Raw genomic sequence first — 21,296 nt, 5'->3', positions numbered from 1 at the left:
CCAGCGGCATCGCGCTGCCTGGAACCCGCAGCGGCGGCGGGAGCGGAGAGCTGGCGCGAGAGCCGGGCTGCACCCCTCGCTCAGAGCCCGGCTCGCCCCAGCCCGCCGCGCCCCTCCTCCTGTCCGAGTCCTCCTCCCCTCCGCTGTTTCACTCGCTCGCAGGGCTCGCGGGGCTGGGCTCGGGCCAGAGGCTGAGCGGAAGGCGACCGCAGAGCCCGCAGCATGGAGGGCGATCTCGCCGGCTCGGGCTCGGGCTCGGGCTCCGGCTCGGGCTTGGGCTCCGGCAGCGGCAGCGGCAGCAGCGGCCGCCGCCTCCCGCGCGCCCACGTGCCGGAGCCCCGGTGTGCGCGCTCCGGCCGGCCGGGCTGGAGGGAGGGAGCTAGGGCGAGCCGCGGGTGGGGGTGGCGGGGAGCGCCCGCACGCCCGCGCGGCCGAGGAGGGGAAGCCGCCCGGAGGCTCCCCAGGGCGCAGGGCTCCTCGTCTGCAGCTCCGGGAAGACTGGCGTGCAAGGCTCCCCTAGCTCCCCCTCCCTTTGCAGAACGGAGGGAGCCTGAGCGAAACCCGGGTCGCGGGGGGTGGGGGCGCTCCACTCCGCAGGATCAGCCGGGAGCGGCGGCCGGAGGCGGATGCGTGTCTCCACCAAAGGGACAGGTTCCAAGTACCCTGGAAGCCCCTCACCTCTCCCAGGCGAAGGATGGGGTTCGGAAACACCGAGTGAGGGAATATGCGGGCTCCCGGCGAGAGCTCGTTCCGGCTTGCCCCGCCTTCCTCCCAGAGTAAGCACTTTTCCCGTTAACCAACAGACTCTAAGGGGCTCCTCCTTCCAGGGAGAAAGGAGTTGTCTTGCAAGATGGGCCTGACAACCTCCAGTCAAGGGACAGATAATTACTGAGCGCTCACTCTAGGAGATGCCCGGGGTGCCCTGGACCAGAGGGCCCTCCCTGGCTGCAGGCTGTGTCCTCTGCTCTGCGCGCCCTTAGGGCCCTCCTTGGGCCTCCTGGCTCCAACCATTAAACGAGGCTCCTTCCTGATAGGAGTGAGGAAGACAAAACAAATACATATGAGAATTTTTAGATTAGCAGACACTTCAAAGGATGGGTAATAAATAATTCGTATTAACAAGAAACCTTACTTTTTTATTTTAAAAAAGTTACAGAACAGAAACATCTCTGGGGACACACAAAAACTAGCACAATGTACATATTACTGAGTATGTGTGCAGACACTTAGAGATCTCTGTCTCCAAGCTTCTCATTATTTTAAAGGAAGCATTGAGGCTCAGAAAAGACAAATGGCTTGTCCAAGGTCACACATATCCAATTTGGTTAGGCACATCCATTTTGGTTAGCTCTGGTCTTCTACTGCCAAACATGTGCCTTCTCTGCCACACATCAGGACACAAATTATACTCAGCAGTTTTGTGATGAGCATCAGCAAAAGGAGAGGCATTTATTTATTTCCTCTGGGGCTTCAAAAAAAAAAAAAGACTTCATGAAAGAGACGGGATTTAAGTGAAATCCTAAGGAGTGGGCAGGATCCAGAAATCTGGAAAAGCAAGATCATGCAAGGGAAGGGAGAGAGGTCACGATGAGAGATGAAGAAGGACATGTTACAAGAGCAGCAAACATGTTTGGCAAGAGCAGAGAGCTTGCCTAGGTGATGGGGATCCATTGAAGGGTTTTAAGCAGCAAAAGAAAATAGTGAAAGCTGCTTTTTAGGATGATCAATACATCCCTGTACAAAATGGATTTGAAGGGGGAAGAGATGAGGAAAGGGGAAGGCCAGGGGGAGGAAAGAAAGGGAAGGAACTGCAGGCATAGCAAACCATTAGGAGGTCAAGGCAGCTATCAGGATGCAAGTGATGAGAGCCTAATGAAATGTGGTGGCAGGTAAAGCTGAAATCAATGAAGCTCTTCCCAACCCTGTTCTTTTAAGCCTGTTTTATAGGAAGTAGTCTGCTGTTAATTGCAGGGGACATTGTATGGAAAGGCACATGTGTCTGAGATATAATGGAAAATTGGGGGCCAATCCTCAGAGACTGCAGTGGAGCTTTTCACAGTAAATGGTCTGAAGTTTCCCTGGTCCCTTGGTTTCAACATTCAGCATCCAGGAGCTGGATGGCCACAGGCTTTGGGGAAGAATGGGCTCAACTAGGATTTCTATCAATCAACTTAAACCAAAAACCAGGAAGAGAAGGGGAAATCCTGTTTCCTTTCATTCCTTTGGAGGCTCTTACTGTCTCAAATGAATGGCTTTGGGGACTTCCTTAGGTTCTTGAAATAGAGTTTCTCTTTGTAACACTCCAGCTCCTTACAAGGACCAGCACCAGCAGCACCACAGGGCACCTGAGTCCCCTGCCCTATGCGACTGAATCAGAATCTTTGTATGAAGATTCCTAGCTGATTCACATGTACAAGTTAGAGACGCATTTCTCTATCTATTCCTCTCCTAATCTAGTGTTCTTCAAACTTTTGAGTGTGAAGCACAGTGTTTTTAAGCCATATATTACACCTTACCTACACACAAACACACTTTCCTTATAATTTATTTTTCTTTCCTTATAATTTAAATAAAAGTTTCATAAAACAACACATCTTTAATGTGATTCCCTTCAATATTTTCTATCCCAATTTATTTCATTTAAAAAAATGCTGGTCATGACCTGCTAATTGATTCCATGACTTGCTAATGGGCTGCAATTTGTGGTTTGAGAAATATTGAGCCAAGCTATTGAATATTTTATCCATGGGTTTTGGGTTTTGTTTCCATGTGTGTGTATCTTATCACCTCTATTAGACCATGAGTTCCTTGAGGGCAAGGTTCGGATATTTTTTATCAGTGAAATATAGATCAGAGTTAATAGAGAGTTTTGTATGTAGTAGCAACTCAGTTAACTCGTCAACAAGTAAATCAATCCATTAAGGCATAAGTGGATGGAAGCCCAGGGATTGGGGGCAAGCTGGAAGAAGAAGAGACTGAAGCTCGGAGTATAGGAAAAGTCTAAGCCAGGAAAATATTTACCCAAAAACTCCAGGTCCCTGAAGCAGTATCAATGGACTATGAGCAGAAAAGGACGTTTCTAAAACACTCATGCATTCCAAATGCTCCAGTGCAGGCCAGAATCTTATTTTACAATAGAGTTCACCTTTATTGCTTCACAAAATTCCAAACTTTGGGGACTTAAGTAGGAAGGAAAGCAGCTGAACAGCTAACACAGATTCTTAGATAAGGAAAAGAAATGGAGAAATGACAAGGACATGTCTGTGCAAATCTGACAAGAAAGGAGGGAAACCTCTCATGCATGGTCTTGTTCTGGGACCAGTGCCACTGACCAAAGGAGGGAAGAGCTGGGACGGAATACTCGGTTGGAAGCAGATTCGTCTGACTCAACAGAGATGCTTGGCAATTATATATTTCCAAAACTTTTGGAGGTAGTAATTTCCCTGCTGCAGGAAAGAGACCACAAGGAATGAAGAAGTCCTTATTGTTTACCAACCAACAAAATGAGGGGAGAGTATTGATTTATTTAAAATAAATAAAATCACACCTAGAGTGTAAACAGTAGAGTTACAGTATCTCATATTGTAAAGTCATCTCAAATGTCCACCAGTTCAACCTTTCATTTTAAAAGAATCTGTAGAAATTATCACAGATTTCCTTATCATGAGATTTATAAGAAAGCTATAGATCAAGGATTTCATCTTAGACTTTCAAATTCAGGCATATATATTTTACATAGGAAAGCTATAGATGACACATTATAGGCATCTCTAATTCATTGTGAAGATAATCAATGAGTTCCTGGAAAAGGCTGTCAGTGGATATATTTATTGAGTATCTACTATGGATTAGGCACTGTAGCAGGTATTTTGCATGCTTTCATTTCATAAAATCCTCTTTTAAAAAATTCCATAAAGTAACCGTTTTCCAAATGAGGAAAGGCAGGATCAAAGAGAGTAAATAACTTGCCAGAAGATTTTAAGGTTAGAAAGTTCCAGAACAGGATTTGAACAAAAGCCTATGTTACTCCTAAATCCATACCCTTTCTTTTTCTATGCTTTGCTTCCCAACCACGGAAGATTTAGAGCAAAAACTGATGGAAAGTTGGAAGGACAGAATTCTGATTGGGGTAAAGGATTAAATCACTGACTTGATATTACCACCGTGTGCTGAGATTCTGGGATTCCATGAAGAGTTGTTCACATTGAGGTGGAAATAGTATTAAGTACTTTTGAGTACCCCCTGCTGTGCAGAATCCACAAACTGACTCAGTGGTGGCCCATTACCCTTGAAAGTTAATGCTGCTGTTGAAAGCTGCTTTGGCTGCAGCTCACTAGGAAGTTTTCGCATCCGGAGAATTTCACTCCCATTGTAAATTAGAATACTTTGGTTTTTTTCAAAGTAACAGAAACCAACCTAAGTTAGCTTAAGGGGTGAGGCAGGAAACTGATTTTAAAGAATCAAGGAGACTCAAGAAATACATGGAAAGTAATGAGGCAAGATGGGAAGGTAGGAATGGAATCCTGCTAGATCTCATATTCTTTCTCTCTTTTTGTATCTCTTTTTCATCTCATTGCCTTGCTATGCTTCTACTTCTTTCCTTTCTTGCTGCAAAAGAGCTCCCTGCTTTTCTGCTTCTGTAGAAGATAATATCTGCCCCATGCATTTATTAACTTGTCTTTGGGCCTCAAGTCTGTTTATCAGGGTATCTCGTTGGTCAAATGTCCACCTGTGGCCCAACAGACAGAAGCAGGAGGATGTAGTCACAGTCCTAACAAAGCTGCTAAGAACTTAACCCTGTGCCTGAGATATGAAGTGGGGAAGAAAGGTTGGTGTAAATCCCAGACAGAGTGCAGAAATGTGGCTACTAGACTTCTTAACGTGAGCAATGAAATGCTTTAGAAGCAGGTGGGGGATGTCAGTAGGCACACACTAGATTGTATGTAGGAGATCACTAGGATGACATGAGGGTTGGTGATGTTACTGCTGATTTAAAGCCCTAAAATGCAACAGAGAGTATTTAAAGCTCCCTGCCACCCATGAACCTATATAGATGCACCAGAATTGATAGGAACCAATGACTATCCCAGGCGTGTTGATCTGGATATTCATTCTGTTTCAATTCATTCTGATTTATTCTAGTTTACTGGGAAAAGCACTGAATCAGTTTGCAGAGAACCTAGATTCAAACCCTGCTCTGCCTTTACCTGTCATGCAAGTTATCTCACTTCACCAAAATTGGGGGTTAATAAGCATGCCCTGCCTACCTCAGAAAACTGTTTCAAGAAGCAAATGAGATAAAATCTGTGAAGCTAGCACTATGTAAAATCTAAAGCACTGAGCAAATGTAAGAAATTATTAGTAATACAAGAAATAACAGGAAGCCAATGAGTTGTAACACTTAGGTTACCTTTGCAAATATCTATTCCACCATGCTCTTTGGAGTAGAAAAAAAAATCATGCTGCAAGAAATGTAATGAATGTGAAGTGTGTTTATTCTATTTTTATGAGGCATGGTTGGGTGAAAATGATCGGTGCACCTCAAAAGTGAAGGATTGAAAATGTACGGTTTTTAAAAAATAACGAGAGCCTTCAGTAGCAGTAGTAGCACTAACATTACCAAGAATAACAATAGCAGCAAAACAGTAATAACAATAATAACCATATATTTGCCATGTTCTGCGCCCTGTGCTACATGCTTTCCATCCATTCATTCATTGAATTCATATCACCTTTCCAGCTGAGTTCCATTTCTGTCCCTGTCTTAAAGACAAGGAAACTGAAGCAAGGCAAGTTCATAACTTACCCACAGTCTCAAAAATGACAAGTGGCAGAGTCCAGATTAAAACTCTATTTACTTAATTCCAAAATTAAAGTAAGTAACCAATATACTATTCTGCATTTTATACCCTTAGAAAAAATGAGATAAATGGAAAGTTTTGGTGATACAAAAAGTATTATAAAAAGGGAAACTTCTAACAATCAAAATGATTCCATCATAATCAACATATATTTGGGATGTGTGTGTTTTTCCATTAAATATGGATGGTCACTAAACCAAATTTAATTTAATGACTACACAATCTATTAAAATGGATTTTTATTTTTTAATAAAGGGCAGAGAGAGAAAGAGAGAGAGAATCCCAAGCAGGCTCTATGTTCAGTGCAGAGCCCGACATGGGGCTTGATCTCACAACTCTGAGATCATAATCAACAAGCAGGCGCCTAACTTTCCACCAAATGGATTGTTAAATGGCAAACCAATTATTGGTGAAGATGGTAGGTAACAAGAATGCCCATTCATTGCTAATGGAAACACAAAATGGTATAGCTACTTGGAAAACAGTTTCACAGGTCCTTAAAAGCTAAACATAGTGTCACCATACAATTGAGAAATTGCACTCATATATTTACCCAATTAATTTGAACATATGTCCACACAAAAACCTGCAGGCATATGTTTATCACAGCTTCATTCATCATCAAAAACTGGAAGCAACCAAAATGTCCTTCAGTAGGGAAATAGATATGGATCCCTGGGTGACTCAGTGGTTTAGCACCTGCCTTCACACCCAAGGCATGATCCTAGAGTCCCGGGATCGAGTCCCACATCAGGCTCCCTGCATGGAGCCTGCTTCTCCCTCTGCCTGTGTCTCTGCCTCTCTCTCTCTCTCTGCGTCTCTCATGAATAAATAAAGAAAGTCTTTTAAAAAAATAGGGAAATGGATAAACAAACTGTAGTATATCCATATAATATATACAATACAACAATATTCATCAATCAAAAGGAATGAGCTATCAATTTATGCAAAGACACAGAAGAACCTTAAATGCATACTGATAGTGAAAGAAGATAGTTTGAAAGGGCTATACACTATATAATTCCATTTATGTAACATTCTGGAGAAGGTAAAACTACAGGATGGTAAGCAGATGAATGGTTGCCAGGAGCTTTGGTGGGAGGAAGAGGATTGAAGACCGAAGCAGAGAGGATTATCTTTAGGTTGGTGAAACTATAGCGTAGGATACAATGATGGTAGATAAATGACACTGTGCATTTGTCAAAACCCATAGAAGGTTATAGCACAAATAATAAATCTTACTAAATGCAAATTTAATTTATTTAATAAATTAGGAGACCAGGTGATCCAGGAAGGAATACAGACTCTTAATTACAAACGTGTGAAACACTCTCATTGAAAGAAGTGGAAGAAGAAGATGCTGACTTAAGTAACTACAAATGAGTGGAGCATATAAGACTAACAGCTAAAGGAACTGTACATAAGCACAATTCTATAGCTAATAAAGTTGTTTCTCATGAGGGCATGTGTTAACAATTAAGAAACCACTATAAATGTCTACTGGAACTGAACAAATATCTAAAGGAATGATAGTGGGTATCTGGTTTCTCACTTTTGGAATGGGAGTTTCAGATAAGCCATGAGAGAAGGCTAGAATGATCTATATAATAATGGAGTTGGAGAGATCATTATGAACTCATGCAGATACAGATGGATACATATAGAAATTATTGTATGTGAACATGCATACATGTGTATACATGCATATATTTCCTTGTTTTGTCATCTGAGGACTAAAACATACATATATTTCCTTGTTTTGTCATCTGAGAAGGACTAAAAGCAATGACATGCAGTAACAATGAGTATGCCTAGCACCCAGATCCTAGTTTCTGATACCATTTTCCAATGAAAGGGAAAAAAGCAGGGCATCTTCAAGAAATGGCTGATTCTAGAATTAAGGCTGGAAATATACAAAATGAGGCTGGAGCATCTTGTAGTGTCAGAAAGTAAGGAAGTCCTCAAAATACACGCACACACACATACACACACACACAGTATTGGGGGTATGTCAAATGGACAAAGGAGCTAACTAAAAGTGTTCCCCAGAGCCAAAGGTAGAACAACTGGAAAAACTAAATAAAGTAATATTAAGTTACAACCCAAAATCTGAAATAAATATTAAAGTGTCCACACTGATATAAATAAATGATTAAAAAATAAAAAATAAAAAAATAAAAATAATAAATGATTGACCTAATAAATAAATAAGTAGATACAAATCTCCTATATAGAAGAATTCCAAAAATTTTATGTACATACTCCCACCTCAAGGAGATAAAGCATAACCCTTCATCCCATAAGTGTGGGTAGGGCATCTATGTCACTTCCTTCCAAGAGCACAGTATGTAAGGAAGGATAAAAGAGGAACTTTATAATGGAGAAAGCTCAAAAACCTTGCCTCAGCCAAGTGATCAAGGTTAAGATGAGCAGTGATGTCATGTTGAGAGTATGCACTCTTGATGTGATGTGATGAGAACAGCATTTTACATCTATGATCTTCCTCCCAAGGACTCATAACCACAGTCTAAACATGAGGAAAACAGAACAAATCCCATTTGAGGGATATTCTACAAAATGCCTGAGCAGTGCACCTAAAACTGTCAAAAATGATCGAAAACAGAAAGTTTGAGAAGCTATCACAGCCAAGATGCATCTAAGGAAACATGACAACTAAATGCAATGTGGTATCTTAATGGAATCTTGGAACAGAAAAAAGACATTAGATTAAAAACTAAGATGTCTGAATAAAACGGACTTTAGTTAACCATAATATATTATTGGTTCATTAATTGTGACAAACCTATCATACTAATTTAAGATGCTAATAATAGGGGGAAGTAGATATGATGTATGTGTATATATGGGAACTCTCTTACTAGTTCAGTAATTTTTCTAGAAATATAAAACCATTCTAAAGTAAAAAGTTTGGGCAGCCCAGGTGGCTCAGCGGTTTAGCGCCACCTTCAGCCCAAGGCCTGATCCTGGAGACCTGGGATCAAGTCCCACGTTGGGCTCCCTGCATGGAGCCTACTCCTCCCTCTGCCTGTGTCTCTGCCTGTCTCTGTCTCTCATGAATAAATAAATAAATAAAATCTTTAAAAATAAATAAATAAATAAACAAAGTAAAAAGCTTTTCAAGAGAAGTAAATAAACAAAAGCCCCAAAAATGTGAAGCCCCGGGAGATAGGCTACAGGAAATACATAGCATTCTTTTCTCAAATAATAAAATATTTATTTTTTTAAGATTTATTTATTTATTTTAGAGAGAGTAGGGGGAAGGGGAGAGGGAGAGACATAATCCTAAGCAGACTCCCTGCTGAGCAAAGAGTCCAGCCTGGGGCAGGGGGGATGGAGGGGTTTGATTCCACAACCTTGAGATCATGACCTGAGCCAAAATTAAGAGTCAGATGCCCAACCGACTGAGCCACCCAAGTGCCCCTCGGATAATAAAATATTTAAGGCAGAAAAAAAATCCATAACTAAACAAAAATGAAAACAAAACTAATTTAGACTCATCAGTGAGAAAAAAATAACAGTTAATTTTCCAGACAGGCCAATGTCCCATTCAGAATCATTAGAAGCCTCATGTTGTTGTCAAAAACAATCTTCTTTCTCATTTTTCTGCTTGCTAGACCTGTTCTGTTCATATTTAATGGCTATTTAGACATCCCCAAGATAATATTGATCTGTGTCTTAAAGTGGAATTGATTATTCAGCGTGCCGCTATTAAAATGTCCCTTCATTGCATAGGCATTTGCCTGAGTGCACATTAATGTTATTTTGTCAACAACATGTATTCAGTGGCTATTAGATTCGATCTCTACTAAGCAGATAAAATCAAACTTCATGAGGAGAGTTTGATTTAGGTTTAGAAACCAATAACAAAATGCAAGTGTGGATGTAGAAGACCATGTGCCAGTTTATTTATGGGACAGAAACAGAGGCAATGAGGAAATCCTTTAAAAAGATGACTGTTTTCTATCATCTTGGGGATTCCTTCATAGAGAAAAATGTGTGTATGGTAACTGTGGCCATTTGAACTGAGTAAAACAATTAGGAGGTGATTCAAGTATTCATTTCCATCCATTTTCCTCATCTATTCATTGGCTTGTTGGAGGAGAGAACAGCAAAATGAAGATTGCCAGCCAGTTCCAAATTGCTAAAAGAAAAGACGCTGCTTTCCATTATTCACTGGCTATGGTGAACCAGACAGAATTGAGCTATTCTTTTGGACTTCAAAAGCTGTATAATTTTTTTTTTTTCACCAATGCTTTCTCCATACAGTATTTTCTTTGGAAAGCATGCTTTATGTGAGTCCTTTTTGTTGTTGTTGTTGTTTTGAGTCACACAGATATTACCTCAATGCAAGCTATTTGGTCTCTGAGAAAATGTTCCCAGGATGAAAATTTGAGACCCATCATACCAATAGAACCAAATATTTACCACTCTGGAATCTCATGACATTAAATTATATATGTGAGAGGAATTCTGTAAGTTTAGAAAACCTAACTGTGACAAAATATTGAAGTGCAATCTCATAGAGTATGACCAAGCAATTCTATCCCTAGCCATCCCATTCCAAATACCCCAAAATTGGTATTTGAACAAAAATGTGTACAGGAATGTTCACAGCAGGGCTATTGCCCCTAGCCAGAAGGTGGGATCAACTCAGATGTTCATCAGTTGAGTGGATAAACAAAATGTGGTATATCTATACAATGGAATATTATTCAGCCATAAAAGGAATGCTATGTGCTACAGCATGGATGAACCTTGAAAACATAGCACTAAATGAAAGAAATCAGACACAAAATGTCATGTATTATATTATTTCACTTATATGAAGCATCCAGAATAGGAAAATTCATGGAGACACAAAGCAGATGGTGATTTTGAGGGGACTAGGCAAATGGGAAATGATAAATTATTTCTTCCAATGGGAGGATAAAAATATTCTACAACTATATAGTCGTGATGGTTGCAAAACAATGTGAATGAACTAAGTCACTAAATTATATGTTTTAAAATGGTTGAAATGGTGAATTGTATGTTATGCAAATTTTATACCAATAAAAAGTTACGAGTGCCTGGGTCACTCAGTCAGTTGAGTGACTGACTCTTGGTTTCACCTCAGATCATGATCTCGGTGTCCTGAGATAGAGCCCCGTGTTGGGCTCTTCACTGGGTGGGGAGTCTGCTTGAGATTCTTACCCCATCATTTCTCTCTTCCTCTGCTCCCCCTACTGTGTTCTCTCTCTCTCTCTCTCTGAAAGAAAGAAAGAAAGAAAGAAAGAAAGAAAGAAAGAAAGAAAGAAAGTCTTTAAAAATTTTTTATATGTATGTCATGAGGACACATGCTGTGGAGCGCCTGTACACTGAACCACCAGCTTACATAATTGTAACTACAGATAAAATTCATGTGGAAAGCAGTGGGAATTAGAAAACAAAAAGCATAGACACTGTACAGGCAAAAGAACACCAAGAAAAAGAGCTGCTTTGTTCCCAGGACAACCAACTCCCTATTGACACTCTGCCACTCATCTGTTCTTTGCTACCACAAACATCAAAAGTAGAAATAAAAAAGCAACCTCCCATCAGACAGAGGAGCAGATGGAATTAGGATGGTCTGTCAGGTCAAGAAGAGGCTGTGGTGAGTACATGGACCATAGATGGCATCTGAGAAGTGCATCCAGAATATCCAGTGTGGTCTGCAGAGCCAATGGCAGATCTGGCCAGATTGCAGATGGAGGTGCTTAGCAGACCCACAGATATCAGATCTTGACTGGAGGGACATTAGACAGGTGGAGAAGACGCAGAGACAGCTGATCAGTGAAGAAGCATAAACGTGAGAAGGATACAGGGTGTAAACAGAAATCACAAAGGAAGTCAAGTCACAGTAGCATTTGTCAAATACATTGGGTGTCAAAGTTTCTTTTTTTGACTGTGGTAGGACCTCTCTTATTACCTCCCGAGGCACTAGCATTTCATGAGTCAGAGCAATGGACAGATGAGTTAAAGCCAATGATAGTTCACAGAGTTAGAAGATAAATACTGATTATAAGAGCCACTTCCATTAGTATGGGGCCGACAACGGGCCAGACCTGAGTGAAGAACATCACAAGGATTGTCTCATTTAATGCTCACAATTACCCCTACAGGACAGATATTGTCCCCATTGGATGGGTACTTGAAACTGATGTTTGGAGGAGTCAGGAAATTCTCTCAAGGTCTCACATGCAGCTAGTGGCCAAGCTGGGGTTTGAAAAGCCAGAAGTCTGAGTGCAGCACCTGCTCTTTTACTCACAGAGCTATCTTCTGTAGCTGCCCTCCTCACAGAAAGTGCTCAGGGTAAAGCTAGTGGGCCCTGCAATAATCTGACTCAAGAAATTTGCAAAGGGATTTTGAAAGACTCATAGCTCACCAGTGATGATAGCACCAAAACCAGGATGTGAACCCATGTGAAGCAAGAAAGAGATACCAAAAATAGACCTAATATTCTTCATTGCAATCTACCAGTTACACAATCATCACCCTTACTCAACAAAGAACCCCTAGGAGGTAAGAACCCTGAGTTTTCCACCACAGTGATGAGCACAGTATCTGGTATACAGTAAGCCTTGAATAAACATTTTTTTAAGAACCATAACTGTACTGCTGGTATAGTGACTGATAGGAATAATAATAGTCGCAATAATAGTATATTAAGAATTTAACCTAGGCTTAGAAATGTGCACTTCGGGATGCCTGAGTGGCTCAGTGTTTGAGCATCTGCCTCCAGCTCAGGGAGTGGTCCTGGGTCCCAGGATTGAGTCCTGCATCAGGCTCCCCCTGGGGAGTCAACTACTCCCTCTACTTATGTCTCTGCCTCTCTGTGTCTCTCATGAATAAATAAATAAAATCTTAAAAAAAAGAAATGTGCATTTTATGGAACATACATCCCATGTCCACCTCCCAGCACGTGAGAACATGCCGTTACTGCATATTACGGACAAAGAAACAGAGGTGTAAATAAGTTTGCCAAATTCAGCCATCTAGCAAAAAGTGAGCTGGGTTTCAAACCCTAATTTCTATGACTCCAAATGCAGATGTTTCCACCTCTTCTGTTTTCTATAATATATTACCCATTCTTTAGTGAGGAAAGAGTGGAATATTGTTGGATTATGCACATTTCGGGGAAAAAATTGAAAATTGTAATCTAACGTTAGGCTTAAAAAAAAAGAATGCAAATTATACATGTGCTTTGATTACAACTGTAGGAAAATGCACACACACACAAATGAACCAGCAGGAAGCCTGGAGAATAAAACAGTTGTATAAGAATGATGAGACTATGGATAATTTTTTAAACATTTTGCTTAATTTTGCTATAAAATTATTTTAAGAATAACTAAGACTTGAACAAATACAAGTGTAGTAAAACAAATTATAATGTGCCCACAAACTGATTGCTTTAGGCAGAATGATTGCTTGAGCCCTGGGCTGTAGATCCAGGATAATTATATGACATCTCTGGTACCACATTTTCCTCAAGATACAGCAGAGCTCTATGAAACGGGAATTTTGAGTCTTCCTGAATTCTCCAGTTATGATTACAATTTTGAAAATATGATCTACTATTCTCCTCAGTGGAACATTCAAAAATATCACTTGCTGTAAATGTAACTTCAAACCAGTTTCTTCTTTCATATAATCTATGAAATATTCTCTATATCCATGTATATTAAGTTTTATTTCTCCTGAAAACATCAACTCTGCCATCAGTCATTCATCCTGGGGCCAGTTATCTTTTTAAAAGTCAGGTCAATATATGGCACTTCCCTCCTCAAAAACCTTCCAGCACTTGCCATATAAACAGGGAATAGTCACAACTCCAAGCCATGATCTCTATTCCCTCCTACCATCCTCTATAGGCTATATGCTCTGCACACAATTTGCCATTTACGTTCATGATTTCATGCCTTCCTTGTAAAAGAGACTTGTCTCTAATGCCTTCTCTCATTTGTCAAGTTTTTACCCAAGACTCAAGATAACTGCCCCTGTTAAACCTTTAATAATACCCTGCACTCCGCATCCTGGTATAAATGACTCACAGTGTTGCAATCCCAATGTATAATATTTGTATCACTCATAGCTTAATATACCGTTGTTTATGATATGATAATAGTAGATAAGATTTATCAAATACATTAGTTGGACATTTTACATGTATCAGCTCATTTAAAATAATAGCTCTAGGAGCTAAGTACTATTAGCACAATTTTAGAAAAAGGAAACAGAGGCTCAGGATGATGAAGTGTGTCCCCCAAGAGCACAGTGGGTCAGCATCAGAGATGATCTTTGAACTCAGGTGTGTCTGAGACAGAAACTTGTGCTTTTAACCACTACATTAAAGAAAAACCTTTTTTCTCCAAATTTCCAGTTGTCTGCCTGAGAAATTAATCGGAGGCAAGTGGTTTGGATGGCAGAAACATATGCATTTGATGTATATGTCAAGTGTTCAGCTCCAGTGCCATGCTGAGCCCAAGGCAAAAGGAAAAATCAGTAATACTTATTCTGTCTTTATTTAAAATTTGGTATTTTTTCCATCATGGATTTGCTTGCATTTGTTTTGATTTTCAGAATATTACATAAAATATTGTTTGTCTTGAATACTGATTTTGGGGCATCCTTGTAAACTTTACACTCACAATGAGTGCCTAACTTTGATGACTCTGGTCCTGGTCCTCCTTACCACAGTGTCTGAAACACAGAGGCCACTCAAAAATTAGCTCAGTTATTTAATTTATGTGTCAGTCTTTTCCACAAGACCTCAAATTCCTAGAAGACAGTGATTGTAAGTTTTTCCTTTTAGGATTCTTGCTAGCTTCCACAACGTATCTTTTCACAGATCCTCAAAAAAAAAAAAAAAGTTTGAATGAAACTCTACCATGGTACAGTCCTATTTCTCAATGCTCATTAGAAGGTAACCTTTTTAATGAAAAACCTGAAATATGACTATAGTTTTAATTTCTATCAGCTGTCAGATCAAACAGTCCGTGACCAAAAATACCAAAGTAAGAATTAAAGGTCAACATTGTTTCCTATAAATCCTTCCTCAAAGTTTTTCTTCACTGAAAGTCTTGAAGAACCACTTTTCCTTTCTCTCAAGGATACCTTATAACACTATAACTAATCTTGCAAACACAACGAGGGGACTCCTGTTATTAATGAGTCATGATACTTTTATGACTGGAAATACAGGCCAAGGAGTTGTTTCCAAGTTTCCAAGTTTTGAAAGATAATTAGTTAAAATTAGTTTTCTCCTATAGTTTTTGTGTTGGCAAAGCCATTGAATAACCTAAGATGCTCCAGAGTGTAAAGTAGTTGTTAAATCAAACAACCTTGGTTTATATTCTAGCTCCATCACAAATTGTGTGGCATTAACAAGCAATAGAATCTCCTCACACTATATCTGAATAATGGAGATCAGAGTAGTACCTCCTATCAAGGGGTTGTTATAGGTTTTAAGTGAGAAAACCTGTATGTCTATCTCCCATCCAGTAATTGCTCAGTAATTATTAACAAGTTTTCCATTGAATACATGTATATTGAGAAATAATATATGTTAGTTGCTGGGTTAGGCATTAGGAATGCAGGTTAGAACAAGCACACAATCAGTGGTTGTTAAAGTAAGCTGTATTCATTGAGCATCAACTGTATGAATCACTCTCCTAGACACTGTAGAACAGAGAGGAAAAAGACAAAATCTCAGCCTTCAAAACTGGAGTCTAGAAATGGTATTCATTTAAAATTAAAGAGGAAAGGCTAAGGAGCCTGGGTGGCTCAGTGGTTAAGCATCTGCCTTTGGCTCAGGTTGTGATCCTGGGGTCCTGAGGTCCTGGGATCCAGTCCCACATTAGGCTCCTTGCAGGGAGTCTGCTTCTCCTCTGCCTATCTCTGTCTCTTTTTCTGTGTCTCTCATGAATAAATAAATAAAATCTTTTTTAAAAAGGGAAAGGCTACTAGTAATTAAAGTACAGAAAATGATAAATAAACGTGAGTTTGTTAAAGATGCACCAAACTATATGACATTATTGCCAATTCAGTGTAAGAAGGCTTGGAGGGAAAATTTTGCATCTTTGCTCAATTATGTGAAACAAATAGTTTACTCCAGGAAAATATAGAAAAAAAAACTGCATTAGCCTGAGAGAAGATGCAGGTTCTGGCCACAATCTGTGCTAGTAATGATATCTTATTGAAGTTATTTCACTTTTCACTTCTAAAACAGGGATGTTCGGAAAATTAGGGAGAATCATCTTTGTTAGTTTGTCACTTAGGTCCTGGGAGCAGATGCATGACAGCATGAGAAGCACAAGAAGAGATTTACTGAAGGACATTCCGGTAAAGGTGCTGTGGGGTGAACTGTGTTCTTCCCAAATTCATATGTTGAAGTTCTATCCCCAGTACCCCAGACCATAACTCAATTGGGACATAGGCTCTTAAAAAAAAAAAAAAAAAAAAAGATAGATTTATTTATTTATTTATTTATTTATTTATTTATTTATTTATGAGAGAGAGAGAGAGCACAAGCAGGAGGAGAGGAAGGGGAAGGGCAGAGGGAGAGGGAGAAGAAGATTCCCTGCTGAGCAGGGAGCCAAGCAAGCAGGGCTCAATCCCAGGACCCTTTGGATCATGGGATCCTGGGATCATGACCTGAGCCAAAGGCAGATGCTTAACCTCCTGAGCCACCCAGGTGCCCCTGGATATAGGCTCTTTAAAGAGATAATTAAGGTCATTAGCCTGGGCCCTAATCCAAGCTGACTGTTGTCCTATAAGAATAGGAGATTAGCACCCAAACACATGCACAGAAGGAAGACCATATGAGAATATAGTGACAAGGCTGCTATCTACAAGACAAAGAGAGACACTTGAGAAGAAACCAATCCTGTCAATATCTTGATTTTAGAGTTCAAGCCTCTAGAATTGTGGAAGAACAAGCTTCTGCTGTATAATCCACTCAGTCTGTTGTACTTTGTTAGGACAGCCCTGCAAACTAATACAGAAGGATAAAGCAGAAAAAGAACAAGAGTGGTCAAGAAGAGCCATTAGGTTACAGTGTAAGCTGGACACCTATAAAAGGGAAGATAGAAGAAAGGCCACTTGTGTAGAAAGAGCCTCATACTGCAGTGCAGTTCTGAAAAAGTCTCAGGCAGGCCATTGGAGAGCTGGAGCACAGACTGCCCGTTAGAGAAGTGCCCCATTGGGCAGAATGGCCTGGCTATACTGCTGTGTCCAGATCCCAAAAGGTATGCAGCTGGAGTTTATTGTACTTCTCAGAGGAACTTCTCACCTGAAAGGGGATCTCAGTGGCATGCCTCTATAGCAGTCACAGTGAACGTATTTTGAAAATGCTAAACAAAGTTATTATTATGGCTTGATACTGTTGCTACTGCTACTACCACTAAATTTGTTCTTTCCCTAAATGAAGGACAAAGACTTGGAGGCCTCTGCTGGGTTAGAGTCCAGTAGACTCCAGAACCTCAGTCCTTACAAGAGTACTAGAACATAGGCCCCTGCTATATAAAGATATAATGTGAGGTGACTTCTCCATATAAAACACCCATAATTGACCTACCACCTTCCCAATATTTCACCATTAGAAATGTATTAGTGTTGTTTAAGATGTGTGTATGTAGTAATCTCTTATTAATCCAGATCCATTAGCAGCAAATCTGTGTTCTTCATTCTTGTACTGTACTGAAAAAAAAATTCTCCATGGGAGAAAGAGGGAAAGGATAGATGAAGAGGATCATATAAAGCTATTATTCTTATAATGTTTAGTAAAGTTGATGGTCAGTAAAGGTCAGCAAAGTCTTTTTGGCTGGTAAAAAATATATAGAGTATAAAATGAGGAAAACCACTAGGGTCCATAAATTTTGAAAGGCTAAGAAACATTAGTGTAGTACAAACCAGATCTGAAATTTTAATTCCTCTTACAAGCTTGAAATTAAGTCCCTGGTCAGCTGCCTTCCTTTGAGGCCCTCCGGTTTCAGAGAATTTATTATTCTTTTAGCAGTGTCATGTTTCTTAACTAAAAAGGTGGTCTGGTTAGTCAAATATGTTCGTATTAATAGGAAGTTTAAATAGAATCCATATAAAGTCAAATAATTTTCAAATATCTTAAATTAAACAAAATATGCTTCTCACCAAACTTTACACAATTTCATTTTTGCCCTATGATTCAGTAGCCCCTTAGGAAGATTTTATTGCTCCCAAACTTATCACTAAGAGAGAAACTACAAAGAGAAAGTCAGAAGGAATTAGCACTCATTGGGAATCAACTTTATAGAAAGGACTGGACAGGGTACTCCCTCTATATTAGCTCACTGATACCTCAGAGCAACCCAATAAAATAGGCACTCCAATTTTATATGTAATAATAAGGAATCTTGGCAATGTAAAGGATGGACTTAGAACTTCATACCTAGAGAGGCATAGAACCAAGAGATTTTAACCAGGTTGAATCTTATTTTTACTGGATAAGAAATGTGTTTGGCTGATAGTAATACAGACAGTGACTTTAAAAAAGAAAAGGTGTTTTTTTTAATTTTTAAAATTATCTTATTTGATTTTTTAGAGTAGTAGTTTACTTTCATGGAAAAAAGAGTCTAGAAGTAAGCTACAAAGTGCTGGTAGAGCAGCTCCATGAAGTCATCATGGACCTAGAATCTATCTTTCTGTTTAGCTATCCATAGCTTTATCTTCAAGGACAAAGATAACTGCAAGAGTTCCAGCCATCACCTCCAAATTCCAGGGAGGAAAAAAAGGAGAACAGCAAGGTACAAAAAGGACAAACCTCGCAGGTGAGTCAGTTCCTTTTAAGATACTTTTCTTTTAAGTTCCACATATAAACTTCCCCTTGCTTTGTCTACCTCCAGCTACAAAGGGCACTTCACTTCCAGAATCTAACAGGAGGAAGAAAGGAAGAGCGGATATTATGTAGTCTGCCCTAGATACAAAACCCATGCCATTTCCATTTTGCCTAGCTGCTAAAGGATGAAGAAGTACAATGGGCTAAAATAATGATTTCCAACTGGTGAGTATGCCCTCTCCTCAGTTAAGAACAGTATTCTTAGTGAAGATTTGTTGCTTATAGGAGTAAATTGTAATCATTAGGTGCTTTGGTGGGGAGACAAAAGAAAACTGATCAGATATTTGAGCTGGAATTTGAGTGACCTTGATGTATGAAAAAGTAACCTAAAACTTAAATTCCTTGAACAATCTCCAAACCTTTTAATTGACTAGGTAGCCAAGGAGGTTTTGAGAAAACGCCTAGAAAAATAACTGAGACTAGAGTTCTTTCACTTTATAAACTAAAATATTTAAATAATCTTACTTGTAACCTTACGTTTCTCCTTATGAACAGGAGGGTGAGTTTATTTATTAGCTTGAAAATCAGATAAACCAGGTTATTTATATAAATGCACACACTCAAAAACACGTGTTTTTGAATGTACATCAATGTGATACTAAAAGGATTTAGACAAATTTATAAAATCATATGAGTTTCATAAATATCAATTTTATGTGTCCATGTGCTCTAAATGCAAAGACATATTCTTGTTAGGATCATTAAAGCAATGTATGTGAGAGCTAGAGGCTTCTTAGAGATTATCTTGATTACTTCATTTGAGCACTAGGCTTCTACTGTCTATAGCTCTCCATTTTCTGGTATACTCTTGTCATATGTGTGACCACTCAGCACCATTTAAAGCCTTCCTTTGCTTGTGGGCTTTCCTACATTACGAATCTTGCCTTCCCAGGGTAGAAACTAGAACCATTTTTTCCAGACTTCCTAGCAACTAGGACATAGTCATTTTATCCAGGTTTCTTTAGTCAGTCATTCTCCCTTGAGACTTATGTTCAGGAAGGAGCAATGTGTAGGCATAGGCATGTAGAATCTACTTTGTGGTGACCATGAAGAATAAACAAGTGCTGAAGACATGGGTAGCACTGTACACATTATCTGTGATGTCAAATTTCATGTCTGTTTCCAGCAATTGTGGCAGCAAAAGAGTCTCTACTAGAAGACACAGAGAAATTTGGGCATTTTTCTCAGATGTATAGTTGCCAAGCCTAGGTCTCTGCCCTCTAGAAAGATTCTGTCTTTTAACAAATCCTTTTCTGCCAAAATGAGTTAGCACAGGAGTTCTGTTATTCTCAAATAAATATCATGGAGGATATACATTATTTTACAGATGGAAAATTGAGACTTGTAGATATTATGGTTTATCACATCTGATGATTTGATAGGTAACTGGGTAAAATAGGCATGGATTAAGGAATCATAATCATCATGATAGCCAACAGGCATCAGCAGGAATTGGGAGAATGTATGTGGTGACAAATCCTGGGGTTGCTAATAAGGGGGAATAGGACATTAAGTTGGATAAAAGGGAGTTTCTGTCATAGAAGTCCTCTCCCGTGACAGAGGATCACATATGCTGGCAAAGACTCCAGGAGACAGTGATAACACAGAATTAGGATGGCTCTTAGCAGTTTGGCCTAAACTAAGTGAAGTAGAAATGCCAGAACTATCATGGCAGATGACCAAAGAAGAGATCAAAAGGCTAAAAAGAAAGTGGATACATGCCTAGAGTGTACTTATTATATAAGGCTAAAAACCTACAGTGTTCTGTGTGAGGGGGTAGAGAACAGGGAGGGTACCACATTTTAGAATTCACTTGGGAATACTGGTGAGCCGAGAAGCTCAGTGGTGTCTGTCCCTTCATAGACCAGAATGAATAGGAAATTATTTTACAAACCAGACTCCGTAATAGCACTGAGGATGATAGGAAATATAAGGGGTGTTGCTTGACTATTAGAATCAAGTCACAATTATCATATTGCAATTACAGTCATAGTGCAGCCAAGGAAGTCTGACCTGCAGAAAGCTACAAAATCAGTTAAAAGAACACAGCATCTCTAGGAACAAGATAGATGGACAGCCAACAATGGCAGTGATTAAACCATGGGTCGGCAAACTAAGGCCTCCAGGTCAAATCCAACCTGTTTTTGTATAGTTCATGAGCCAAGATTGTTTTTCACACCTTTTAATGACTGAAAAAAATCCAAAGACTATTTCATGACATATGAAAATTATATGACTTGAATTCAGTATCTGTAAACAAAGTTTTATTAAGCACAGCCATGCTTAGTTATTTACATATTATTGTCTGTGGCCACTTTTGTCCTACAATGGATGAACTTACTAGTTGTGATAGTCACCTTATTGCTCATAAAGCCTAAAATATTGGCTATCTAGCCCTTCACAGAATAAGTTTGCCAACTCCTGGATTATAATTATACAATCAAAAGAATATCGAAAAGACTGAGGCCCACTCTACAAATAAAACCTAAACTATTCCCTCCCTAGTTTCCTGATACAAACTA

This window comes from Vulpes lagopus, chromosome 3 (assembly GCF_018345385.1).
Source record: "Vulpes lagopus strain Blue_001 chromosome 3, ASM1834538v1, whole genome shotgun sequence".
In the NCBI taxonomy this organism is placed as follows: domain Eukaryota; kingdom Metazoa; phylum Chordata; class Mammalia; order Carnivora; family Canidae; genus Vulpes; species Vulpes lagopus.
This window is presented reverse-complemented; position numbering follows the sequence as displayed.